This window comes from Triturus cristatus, chromosome 8, assembly GCF_964204655.1.
Source record: "Triturus cristatus chromosome 8, aTriCri1.1, whole genome shotgun sequence".
Lineage (NCBI taxonomy): Eukaryota > Metazoa > Chordata > Amphibia > Caudata > Salamandridae > Triturus > Triturus cristatus.
Genome location: NC_140591.1, coordinates 1304344855 through 1304357578, shown reverse-complemented (window position 1 = coordinate 1304357578; position 12724 = coordinate 1304344855).

Genomic DNA, 12724 nt, shown 5'->3' with positions numbered 1-12724 from the left:
GATATAGGAGAAGGCTTGACTGCCAAACCTGTTTTTCCATATGTGTGGGTTTTGTACAGATGTATTTGTTGAGGAATTCTGGGCCAGTGTAATGTAGTGTCTTCAAAGTGTGGATGAAGAATTAGAATTGTGCTCTTTTGTGAATGGGGAGCCAGTGGAGCTCCTTCAAGTGTAGTTTGATGTGAGTGTTGATTTGGAGGTTAAGAGTGATTCTGCCAGCCAAGTTCTGAATGGTCTGCAGCCTTTTGGTGAGTTTTTGGTTGGTCTTGACAAAGAGGGTGTTCCTGGAGTCCAGCTTGCTTATGGCCAGGGTGTGTATGATGGTAATCTGGGTACCAATTGGGAGCCATTTGAAAATCTTCCTCAGCATCTTCAGGGTATGGAAGCATGAGGTGGTGACGGCACTGATTTGGGAGGTCAAGCCAGTTTGCTGTTCATGATGAACCTGAGGTTCTTGGCATTGTCGGTCCTAGCTCAGTGATGTGCTCTTCCTGTAGATTATGATTTTGGTCTTTTCGGTGTTAAGCTTTAGACAATTGGCCTACATCCAGTGCACAATTTCAGTCTTGCAAGCATTGAATGTGATCCGGGTACTGGGGATTTTGTCCATGAGGGAGAGGATGAGTTGCGTGCCATCAGCATAGGAAAGGACATTGATGTTGTGAGGGCAGATAATCCCATCTAGAGCGATCATGTATGAGTTGAAGAGTGCCATGCTCAGTGAAGATCCTACCAAAACTCTGCAGATGAGGTTGCAGGTGTCAGAGGTGTAAATGCCAGGCTGAATAATTCCAGTCAGAAAGTAGCAGATCCATCAGAGTGCATGAATTGGTATTCCGATGTTGTGTAGGTGTGGGAGGAGGATTGGGTGGAAGTCTATGTCATATGGTGCAGAAAGATTCGGGATGATGCGGGCCACCATATCCATCCAGAGTTGTGCAGATGTCTTCCATGGCAGCGATGAGGGCAGTTTCCATGCTATGGTTGGGTCTGAAACCAGACACAGTGGTGTTCAGGAGTTGGTGGTCATTGAGGTACTCGGTGCTGTGTATGTTAATACTTTTCTCTTAGAACTTGGTCAGGAATGGTAGAAGGGAGATTGGTCTGTAGCTGGTGAGCTTTGAATGGTCAGCAGAGGGTTTCTTTAGCAAGGGAGGACAGTTGAGTGTTCCCAATCATCTGGGAAGATTGCAGAAGAGGTTCAGAATGGATGTGAGAATGGCACTAATGGGTCGCAATCCTTTGAATTAGGCATGGTGGGGGCATGGTTCTGATAGAACCCCCAAGTGGATGGACTTCATGATGATGGTGGTTTCTTCTGGGGTGACGACGGGCCTCCTGGTTAGCATTGGTTCTTTGGATAAGATCAGGAGGTGTTTCACGAAGATTGTCAGGTCTGGTTGAAGGTTGAAGTTGATGCAAAGGGCAGTGATTATGTTGCTGAATAAATGAGCGAGACTGTTGCAGAGGTTCTGCGAGGGGATGATCGGACAGGAGGGGGCTGATGGTAGGGTGATATGTTTCACAATGGCAAAGATTTCTTTAATTCGGTTGGTGCATTTAACAATGTGGTCAACCAGACCGGCGTGTTTGGTGGCTTGGAACATTTGTTGGTAGCACCTCGGCGGATCTGAACGTGCTTCTGTCTGCATTGTTCTGGCTCATTCTCCATTTGCGCTCCATTTGTTTGCAGTGCCATTTCATCAGCTAAATTTTTCCATGTACCAACTGGCCTAGAGTCTAAATTTTGCTGTTTTGCTTTGTTTGCGGATCGCCAAGGAATTGTTTTTGGGGGGCTGTTGCTATGTTTTAGTCAGTGGGTGTTGGGAAAGGTCTTCTATTCCTTGTTAGTAATGCTGTTGCAGTTTCAGCAGATTGGTCTGGCGGTGGTGCATGTGCAGTGGACCGGGACGGGGATGCTGAACTTGACAATGCCATGGTCTGTCCAGGGACTGATGTGGGCTCTTCAACTAAAATATTGTCAAAGTGGATGAAAATAGGTCCCAGAAGGTGCCCAGCAATGTGGATAGGTCCCTTTAATCATTGGGTGAGGCCCAGGATTCCAAGGTATTTAAACAGTGCTTTTGACTTGGGTGGGTGTGGTATTCCAGGTGGAAGTTCAGGTCTCAAAGTAGGATGTAATTGCTAATATCAAGGGGGAGTGGTGTAACAAAGTCCGTGATGGAGTCTGTGTAGTTGGTGTGTGTCCTGGTAGTCTGTAGATGAGAGTGCTGCTTTGGGTGAAGTTGGCTGTGACGTGGAGCATGAACAACAGATGTTTCATGTTGGAGGAAGACGTGTCCTTGGATGTGATGAAGCTGATAATGTTCTTGTGGATGGTGGACATTCTGCCTCGGGATTTGTCAAGTCTGTCTTGCCTTGCAATCTTGTAGCTGAGGGGATGGCTGTGGCGATGTCAGGTGCCAATGCAGGGTTGAGCCAATTTTCTGTGATGAAACGTAGTTCAGGGGCATTGTTGTACAGCAGGTCTCAGTTGGCTGTGGTGTGTTTGGTGAATAAGCGGGTGTTGTGGAGAATGCATGTGAGTATGGAGTGTTGTGTAGGTTGGTGCATGACTGTGTGATTGTGAGAGAGTGGGGTGTTGGGTGCTGTTAGTGCAGTGAGTGTTGGGTGTGGCTAAGTGTATGACAACTTGCAGGAAGCGCAGAATGCTCTGTCAGTGTTGTGTTGATGCAACAGCATGTGGAGCAGTGGCCAGAGTTGAAGGTGCAGAGGGTTGCAGAGTGGTAGCAGGAGGATCAGGCAGGAGGCGGCCGATGGTAGGGTGATATGTTTCACAATGGCTAAGATTTCTTTAATTCGGTTGGTGCATTCAACAATGTGGTCAACCAGACCGGTGTGTTTGGTGGCTTGGAACATTTGTTGGTAGCACCTCGGCGGATTTGAACGTGCTTCTGTCTGCATTGTTCTGGCTCATTCTCCATTTGCGCTCCAGTTGTTTGCAGTGCCATTTCATCAGCTAAATTTCTCCATGTACCAGCTGGCCTAGAGTCTGAATTTTGCTGTTTTGCTTTGTTTGCGGATGGCCAAGGAATTGTTTTTGGGGAGCTGTTGCTATGATTTAGTCATTGGGTGTTGAGAAAGGTCTTCTATTCCTTGTTAGTAATGCTGTTGCAGTTTCAGCAGACTGGTCTGGCGGTGGTGCATGTGCAGTGGACCGGGATGGGGATGCTGAACTTGACAATGCCATGGTCTGTCCAGGGACTGATGTGGGCTCTGTTGGCTGTGGTGTGTTTGGTGAGTGAGCGGGTGTTGTGGAGAAAGCATGTGAGTGTGGAGTATTGTGTAGTTTGGTGCATGACTGTGTGATTGTGAGAGAGTGGGGTGTTGGGTGCTGTTAGTGCAGTGAGTGTTGGGTGTGGCTAAGTGCATGACAACTTGCAGGAAGCACAGAATACTCTGTCGGTGTTGTGTTGAAACAACAGCATGTGGAGCATTGGTCAGAAGTGAAGGTGCAGAGGGTTGTAAAGTGGTAGCAGGAGGAGGGGAGAGGACCTGGGTTCCTGCGCTGGACATGGTCCAGGCACAGTCAGACACAGTTGAGCCAGCCAGTAGTGTGAATTTGGCATGCCAGCATCATGCCCACTGCTTACCCATGGTCTGGCAACCATTAAGTAGGTCTTGGTTGATGATAGGAGTGATGATACTTACAGTGCCTGTGTATGATGGGAAATCCAGCGTTGTCACTTCCAGTACAGATTGATGATGGAGAATTCAATGATGTCACTTCCTATGCAGATGGATGATGGAAATTGGATCTTGTTTGGTTTGTTTTAAAGACAGTTTTAGCAGGAATCCAGTGTTGTCACCTTCGGTGCAGAAACATGATGGTTAATTCAAGTGACGTCACTTTCCAGTGAAGATGGATGATGGAAAATCGTTTAATACCACTTCATGTGCAGATGAATAATGGAAATATGTCCTTTTGTTTGGCTTCTTCTTTTAAAGACAGTTTTGGAGGCAATCCAGTGATGTCACTTCCTGTGCATATAGATCATGGGAAATCCTCTGATGTCACCTCCTGTGTAGATTGATGATGGGAAATCCAGCGATTTCACTTTCTGTGCAGATGGATGATAGGAAATCCAGTGATATCACTTCCTGTAAATCCGACCTCTGCTCTATCATGGTTTACCTGAAATATGGCCAGTCCCAGTCAATTACGAACAGTGGTTTCTGGTTGGTTCTTTGCTTTTCTGGGTCCCTTTTCCCGTAAGATTTTAAACATACCTCCAGTCCACCTTATAGGATTTTAATTATTTTTGTTTCAATTTTTTCATCAAATTTTCTTTTTGGGGTATTTCTTGTGTTGTCTTTTCACTTTTTGATTTTATTTTAGTGTTGCTATATATTTTGCACATTATCCTATGTTCAGCCTGTCTTCTCTTTGCCATATCTACAAGGAGTTGATCCAAGATTTAATTTGTTGAAATTATGTATCTTCGGACTTATTAACAGGGCAGGGCTTCACATCCTCCCTAACTAATAAGCCATTTTCTTACTGTTCTACTTAGTTTGTCACTGTGTGGACTTTCCATAAAATTTAGTATGCCAAGTATTTGCCAATCTTTAAAGGAAGCACACTTAAAATATGGGGCTCAATACTATTTAATTTGTGTATAACTTTCCTGCTGTTTGATCAATCTTTGTCAAGTGTGGTAAGTGGTTAGCAAGTTATAGCAAGTGTGGGTATATTAGGTTTTATGAAGATGTAATGGGAGGTGAAAAGTTAAAGTGGGGCATGCCAAAAACATTTATGATTTACTAATAACGTTACCATCATTTCAGAGTGAAACATACAGGAGCTTGGCACTTTGAACTTTTGCAGAAGATTTCAAGTTTTGTGTTTTATTTGGTGTGTCAAGTTTTGAGCCAAACTTTCAAACGGGGGCTTAAGATGAAGAGCGATAATACAATTTTCAAGAGATTAGCGCTGTTTCATGAATCTATTTCAAATGTAGGAGACAGTAAGCAAATGATACTTAGTTCAGGTATTTCAGGTTTTGCACAGATCCAATGGTTAGGGAAGAGTTAAAGAGGGGGTCAAAACCTTTTTGATTTATTAATAACGTTGGCACCATCTTGATGATCTGCATGGAATTGTGCATACACTTGGTTATCTAAATTTCAGGGAGCTCTTTTAAAGGAGGGGGGCCATCTCAAGGGGTGATAAAATAAGTGTTAATCTGCTCATAGATTGGCACTTTTTGTTGAATCCAAACAAAAATTGGAAGCCATTTAGCAGATTTAGCTTACTGTTGTCTATGTCAAGTTTCACAAAGCAAACACAAGGAGATGATGGACTGAGCGCTGAGATGTTTCACTCTCCCCCAGTCACAGATCTGAGTTGAATCCAACATCGTTCTTTAGCTCACTTCGCCTCCCCAGTTCAGAAACAGCTACATGCAAATCAGTCTAGACCCTGTGCCTGATGGGAACAGTCCAGCCCGAACTGCCAAGCCATGTCTTCCCTGGACCGAAAACAGGCATCCTGGGACCAGTTTCAGGCTAACAGCCCTCATCAGCCAGGCTAGCTTGAATCCAGTGGCAAAGTGAGCAAGGGACCCAGGTCTGGGCATACCCTGCCAACATAGGGTGAACAAAGCAAACACAAGTAGATGATGGGCGGAGCGCTGAAACTTTTCAGACGCACACCCCCAGTCACAGATCTGGGTTGATTCCATCATCGTTCTGTATCTCACTTCGCCCCCGCAGTTCAGACACAGCTATATGCAAATGAGTCTAGACCCTGTGCCTCATGGGAACAGTCCAGCCCGAACTGCCAAGCCATGTCTTCCCTGGACCGGAACCAAGCATCCTGGGACCAGTTTCGGCCTAAAACCCCTCATCAGCCAGGCTAGCTTGAAAAAAAAATGATGGCTTTAGACCCAGATCTCTGTACTTGGGTGAATGTATGACATTGTTCTGCATTCTGTCCATCAACTGTTCTTTTTGCAACTGTCACCCCAAGAGGGACGGGTATGCCCAGACGTGGGTCCCGTGCTCTCCATGCCACTGGAGTCACGCTATCCTGGCTGAAGAGGGGTGAAACCCTGAAACCGATCCTAGGATGCTTGTTTCCAGTCCAGGGAGAACCTGGCCTGGCAGTTCGGACTGGACTGTTCCTATTGGGCGCAGGATCAAGACTGATTTGCATATGGCTGTGTTCAAACTGGAATGGCATGGGGAGCAAAAAAATGATGGATTTAGGCCCAGATCTCTGTACTGGGCTGAGTGTATGACATTTTTCTGCATTCTGTCCCTCAACTGTTCTTTTTGCAACTGTCACCCGAAGAGGGTCGGGTATGCCCAGACATAGGTCCCGTGCTCTCCATGCCACTGGAGTCAAGCTATCCTGGCTGAAGAGGGTTGAAACCCTGAAACCGGTCCTAGGATGCTTGTCTCCAGTCCGCTGAAGTAGTCTGCATGAAAGTTGGCAGCTAACAGATTAAGCCCAACTTCCTCCTCAGGAGTGCACTCTCCCCATTATTTGTCAGCCTGGAAATTTTTCACACCCAAATATACAAACTCTCTAATGTTTGTTAGACTGCAGTTAGAATAGTAAATCTGACATGAGCAATGCATGCACTTCCTCCATTATTTCTCAAACTGAGGTTACATCAGTAAATCCACCCCGAACCCTGTATTCTCTTTCCACTCCATTTGTTAGACAGGAGTTAAAAATGCAAAACTGACTTCTCCCCTAATGTATGCATGTTCACCAATGTTTGTTAGAGTGAAATTAGATTAGTAAACCTAACCCCCATTAAACATTTGCTGGTCTGGAGTAAGAAGTGTAAATCTGAACCCACTCCCCACACCCTCCATGTATGCGATTTCCCTGATGTTTCTTAGAGTGGCGTTTGAAAAGTGAATCAGCCCCCATCCAGTCATACAATATTTGTCAGATTGCAGAGTTACATTAGAAAATCTGACTCTACCCTCAAAATATGCATTTTCTACAATGTTTGTTAGACTGGAGGTGGAACAGTAAATCTGATGACCCACTCCAATGTATGCACTTTGTCCAAAGTTGGTTAGAATTAGAGCAGTCAATCTAATGGATGTGGTTAATCAATATTTGCTTGACTGGAGCTAGAACATACAATGCAAAATCACCTAACCCCCATTGTATTCACTTTCTCTTGTGGTTAACAGACTGGACTGAGAATAGTAAGTCTGACACCAATATATGCTCTTTCTCCAATATTTGTTAGACTGGAGTTAGAATAGTAAACCTGTCCACCATACATGCATTTTCCCCATGATTTGTCAGACTGAAGATAGAATCATAACGGCGACCTCAATGCACATTTACCCCAATCTCTGTTAGACCATACTTAGAACATTAACTCTGACACCTCCCACGCACACTAAATGTATGCACTTTCCTTAATATTTGTTTAACTGGAGGTACAATAGTAATTCTGGACCTGCCAAATGTATATGATTTCTTAATGTTTGTCAGATTGTAGATAGAATAGCATATTTATTTATTTTTTAATAATTTTAGATTAGAATTAGGTTACAAATGCCACTTCATCTCTTACATATTTAAGAATATTTTCAGCATATTTTTTTTAAAATCACTGTATTTATTTTAGTTATTTTGACTATTAGTTTAAACTATTAGTTTTTGTCACATCATTTCAAAAATGATTTGCAATGGTTCAATCAATATCATATGTGTCACATGTATGTTTAATTATTAATAAATATATTGTAATTGTATATGTATTTCTTTTGCACCTACTACCCCTGACGAGCTGTTGAAGCGATTCACGGATTAGTTGAGATCATACTGCCTTTTAGTATTTTATAAAAAAAAATATTACAACTGATGTATAAAATGTTGTGCAATACATGTATTGGAACATAGTATGATTATTGTTTTTATTGATTGATACATTTATTTAGAGTTTTATGCATTTTCAAATGTGATTTTAAAGTGAATCAATTAATATGTACAAATTATTATTATGAAAGAAATGAAATGAAATGAAATGAAATGAAATGAAAGAAGCATTTATAAAGCGCATGGCTACCCTAAGGCCTCCCAGCGCTAAATATTATAATATGTTATTTGTGATATATTGTTTAAATAATAATTTAGCTTTTATTTTAAATTAAAATAATGTTAATAATGTCGATATTTTGCTTGTCGGTATTTCTGCACATTACAATACATGTATGCAAAGTCAATATTTTGGTTCTAAATATTGTCACAACTATACTTTTTTAGCACCACGTTATTGTGGTCGAAATGATGACTTTAGTTTATGTTCTATTTTAGGTTATAGAAGTTTGTATAGCACTTTACTGTGATGAGTATGGCCCTATTATGAGGCGTGCAAAATGTTATTACTTATTAGATCTAGCATAATATGCACAACTTTTACTCTATTAATGAATCTTTTTTAGTCAACTTGCAACTTTTCAACTTTTCAGTTCATTGAGAAGAAGTAGTCCAGCATCCAAATCTATAACCTTATAACTGTTTTACAATCTAAGCCGTAAACAAGGTGATGAGACACTATTATTCTTCTTATTAACAAAGGGAACATTGCTAAGACCGAGAATATCTTTTTGGTTAATGATTGTTGCACAAAATGGGTCAAATCGACTTTGTCAAGTTTCAATGAAATTCAGGGTTATTCACCTAAAGTAGGCACTGTTTTTGGTAAAATGTCACATTATAATGTTTTCGTTTCAGTGTTCTTTCAACAATGAAAACCCCGAAAATGCTCTTTATACGATAATAGGCAAATTACTTTTATCATTTTGCTGCCTTCAGTTCGTCTGCTGCTGCAACAAGGAACACAGGGGCAGGTTATAAATATTTACACTGGCGCATGATAGTTTTTTAACAACGTGGCCTATGAAAAATACACAGGGGGCATATTTACTAGAAAATTAGGCAGCAAGGAACTGCAAGTCATCTTGCTGCACCGACCTGCGTCATTAGGAAAGTGCAGAGATGCGTCGTATTTACAGCAATATGATGCATCGCTGTGCTTTCCTCAGCACTGGTGCACAATTGGCTTCCTAAGGCCAATGCAGGCACTCTTGCACAAGGGTGCAAGGGTGCCTGCGTTACAGAGATAAATTGTTTTTCTGCAGGAAGGGACACCTTCCTGCAAAAAAACAATCTCTGATGGCGTTTTCCTCTTTCTATGTGTGCAGCAGAATGCAGTGCACATAGAAAGAGCAAACAACAAGGAGAAATAAAGGTATTTCTCTTCATTGTGCCAATGTTACGCCTCCCCTAGGGAGGCATTAGATTCTGGCACACTCCCAATCCCAGATTTACAAAACCTTGTAATTCGTGGAATGCGTCAGAATCCATGGGTGTTGCGAGGGAACACCCACAGCAACACACATGGAACACCCCTTTCACACAAACGAATGAGTAAAAGGGCACCATATTTACAAGGCCATGAAAAGCCATGCAGGGTGGCTTTGCATGACTGTTGGACCTGACCCTTTTTGCAGGTTTATCCCAAACTTGTTGCCTTCTTCCTCCTATTTTTTATTACCTGTTTTTGTCGGTTTTAGGATTCTGCTCACTTTACCACTGTTAACCAGTGCTAAAGTGCATATGCTCTCTGCCTAAATTGTATTGGTGACTGATCCCAAGTAAAGTGCACCAGGTATACCCAGGGCCTGTAAATCAAATGCTACTAGTGGGGCTGCGGCACTGATTGTGCCACCCACATGAGTAGCCCTGCAAACCTGTCTCAGACCTGTCACGGCAGTTTCTATGTGTGCAGCTTTAAACTGCCATTTACCAGGCCCAAAAATTCCATCTTATTACATGTGTGTCACCCTAGGGTAGGTCCGAGGCAACTCCATGGGTAGGGTGCATTGTATTTAAAAGATAGGACATGTACTGTTGTGTTTTACATGTCCTAAAAGTGAAATACTGCAAATTTGGTTTTTCAGTATTGCAAGGATTATCTCTCCCATTGAGTAACATGGGGATTGCCTTGAACTATTTTTAATTGTAATTTCTCATTGGGACCAGATAGCGGTTTAGGGTCTCTGAACTCCCAATTTAGTAATACATCTTTTGGTGAAGATGGTTTTAAATTGCGTGTTTGAAAATGCCACTTTTAAGAAAGTGTAAACTAGAAATAACCTAATGCACTCATAAGAAGTGAAAAAGTATACCAAATCAACAATGTAAACCACAGTAGAGTAGTGCTGTGTGCACCAGCAGAGGAGACTCCGTCCAATCCTCTTGATTCAAGAGAAATTTGGTTATGTATCATTGGCGTGGTTGCCCTGTATACCTCTATTCCACATTCCGAAGGTATCAAAGCTGTTGAGTGGGCTCTTCTTCAATAAGATGAACTACAGGCCAATAAGATCTTTCTACTTGAGTTACTTCAGTTCTCCTTATATCACAGCTATTTTAAATGGCAAGATCGATTTTTTCTTCAATCCAATGGAACATCAATGGGGTTTTCTGGTGCCCCCAGCTACGCCAACATCTTCATGATGAAGTTTGAGCTAGATCACATCTTATCTGACAGGAACTGGACAGAAAATTTACTACTTTACTGTAGATACATAGATTATATTCCTATCATTTGGCAGGGTACAGCAGCTTCTCTTACTGAGAATTTATCACTTTTGAATACAAGACGCCCTCGCATTAAGTTTACTGCTCATATGGATCAGCATCGACTGTCATACCTGGATGTCATTATTGACATCAAGGGCACAATCATCAAGACTTCATTATTTAAAAAAAAAAAACACTAATCGCAATAACTCTCTTCAGTTTTCAATCTTCCACCCTCCGTCTCTCAAGAAACACCTTCCCTATTCTCAATTCCTGCGAGCAAAACGGATCGAATCAGATGACTCACAACTTCCAGTGATTAAACAAGAATACAAGACTAAATTTGCACAACGTGGTTACCCATCTAACATTTTGGATGATGCTGAGAGACGTGTGTGCAATCAGAACAGGGATGAACTACTACAGAAAAGAGTTAAAGAATCAACTAAACTGGAGATAAAGTTGCGTCCACCTACTCAACTTTATCTCCAGCCATCAGAAGTGTGATTCTTAAACGCTGGGATCTACTTGAATTGGAACCTGACTTTCAAGGTATGTTTCTCAACCACCGATTTTTGCTTACAAAAGGTCTCAGAATTTGAGAGAGCTGTTATCAAGATCGATTGCAACGGACACTATTGAATATAAGGGCATGCGGACATGCCGTAATTGCTCTCATTGTCATAACACATTGGTTGGTACTTGTATCACCCACCCTTGGACAAGCAAACTCATCAAATTTCAATTCTCAGCTGATTGTAACAGGCATCATGCCATTTAGGCCAACTGCTGCCCGTGCAGCTTAGACTACGTGGGCAAAACGGAAAGGGCTTTACATACTAGAATCGCTGAACACAAGAGTCGAATACTAATGAAGACTTTAAGTTCACCTCTGCTGGCTCACTGGCTTGACCATCATCACACCATTGCTCAACTTATATACACCATCCTTGAGGTGGTAACGCCCCAGGTGGACAAAGACATGTCCAAGATACTAGCCCAATGTGAAACGTATTGGATACATTTTCTTGACACTATGATTCCCAGAGGTCTAAACGACAGGATTGAATTTTCGTGCTTCCTATAATGCATTTCTGTCTCTTTTTCCATCTGTTTCTTTACAGTCCTGGACATCATTTCCACATGCTATTATTGGTTTGGTGTATGTATCTTGTCTTGTGTGTTTTAAGTATGTTAACTCATTTACTTCTTTATCGTGTTTTTTCCAGTATGTTTCTTTGAAACTATTTATTGCTATTCATGCAGAGGAAAATCAAAGGAAATGATGGACAGAGTGTTGAACATTGCAAGCACTCACCCTCAGTCAACTGATCTGGGTTTAATCCATCACCGTTCTTTAGCCCACTCTGCCACCCCAGTTCAGACATGGCCATATGCAAATCAGTCTGACCCTGTGCCTCACGGGAACAGTCCAGCCCGAACTGCCAAACCATGTCTTCCCTGGACCGGAAACAAGCATCCTAGGACCGGTTTCTGGCATTTCAGCCGTCTTCAGCCAGGCTTGCTTGAATCCAGTGGCAAAGTGAGCAAGGGACTCACGTCTGAGCATACCCTGCCAACTTATGGCGAAAAAAGCAAAACCAAAGGAAATGATGGACTGAGTGTTAAACATTGCAAGCACTCAGCCCCAGTCAACTGATCTGGGTTTAATCCATCACCGTTCTTTAGCCCACTCTGCCACCCCAGTTCAGACATGGCCATATGAAAATCAGTCTGACCCTGTGCCTCATGGGAACAGTCCCGCCCGAACTGCCAAACCATGTCTTCCCTGGACCGGAAACAAGCTTCCTAGGACCAATTTCTGGCATTTCAGCCGTCTTCAGCCAGGCTTGCTTGAATCCAGTGGCAAAGTGAGCAAGGGACTCACGTCTGAGCATACCCTGCCAACTTATGGCAAACAAAGCAAAACCAAAGGAAATGATGGACGGAGTGTTGAACATTGCAAGCACTCACCCCCAGTCAACTGATCTGGGTTTAATCCATCACCGTTCTTTAGCCCACTCCGCCACCCCAGTTCAGACATGGCCATATGCAAATCAGCCTGACCCTGTGCCTCATGGGAACAGTCCAGCCCAAACTGCCAAACCATGTCTTCCCTGGACCGGAAACAAGCTT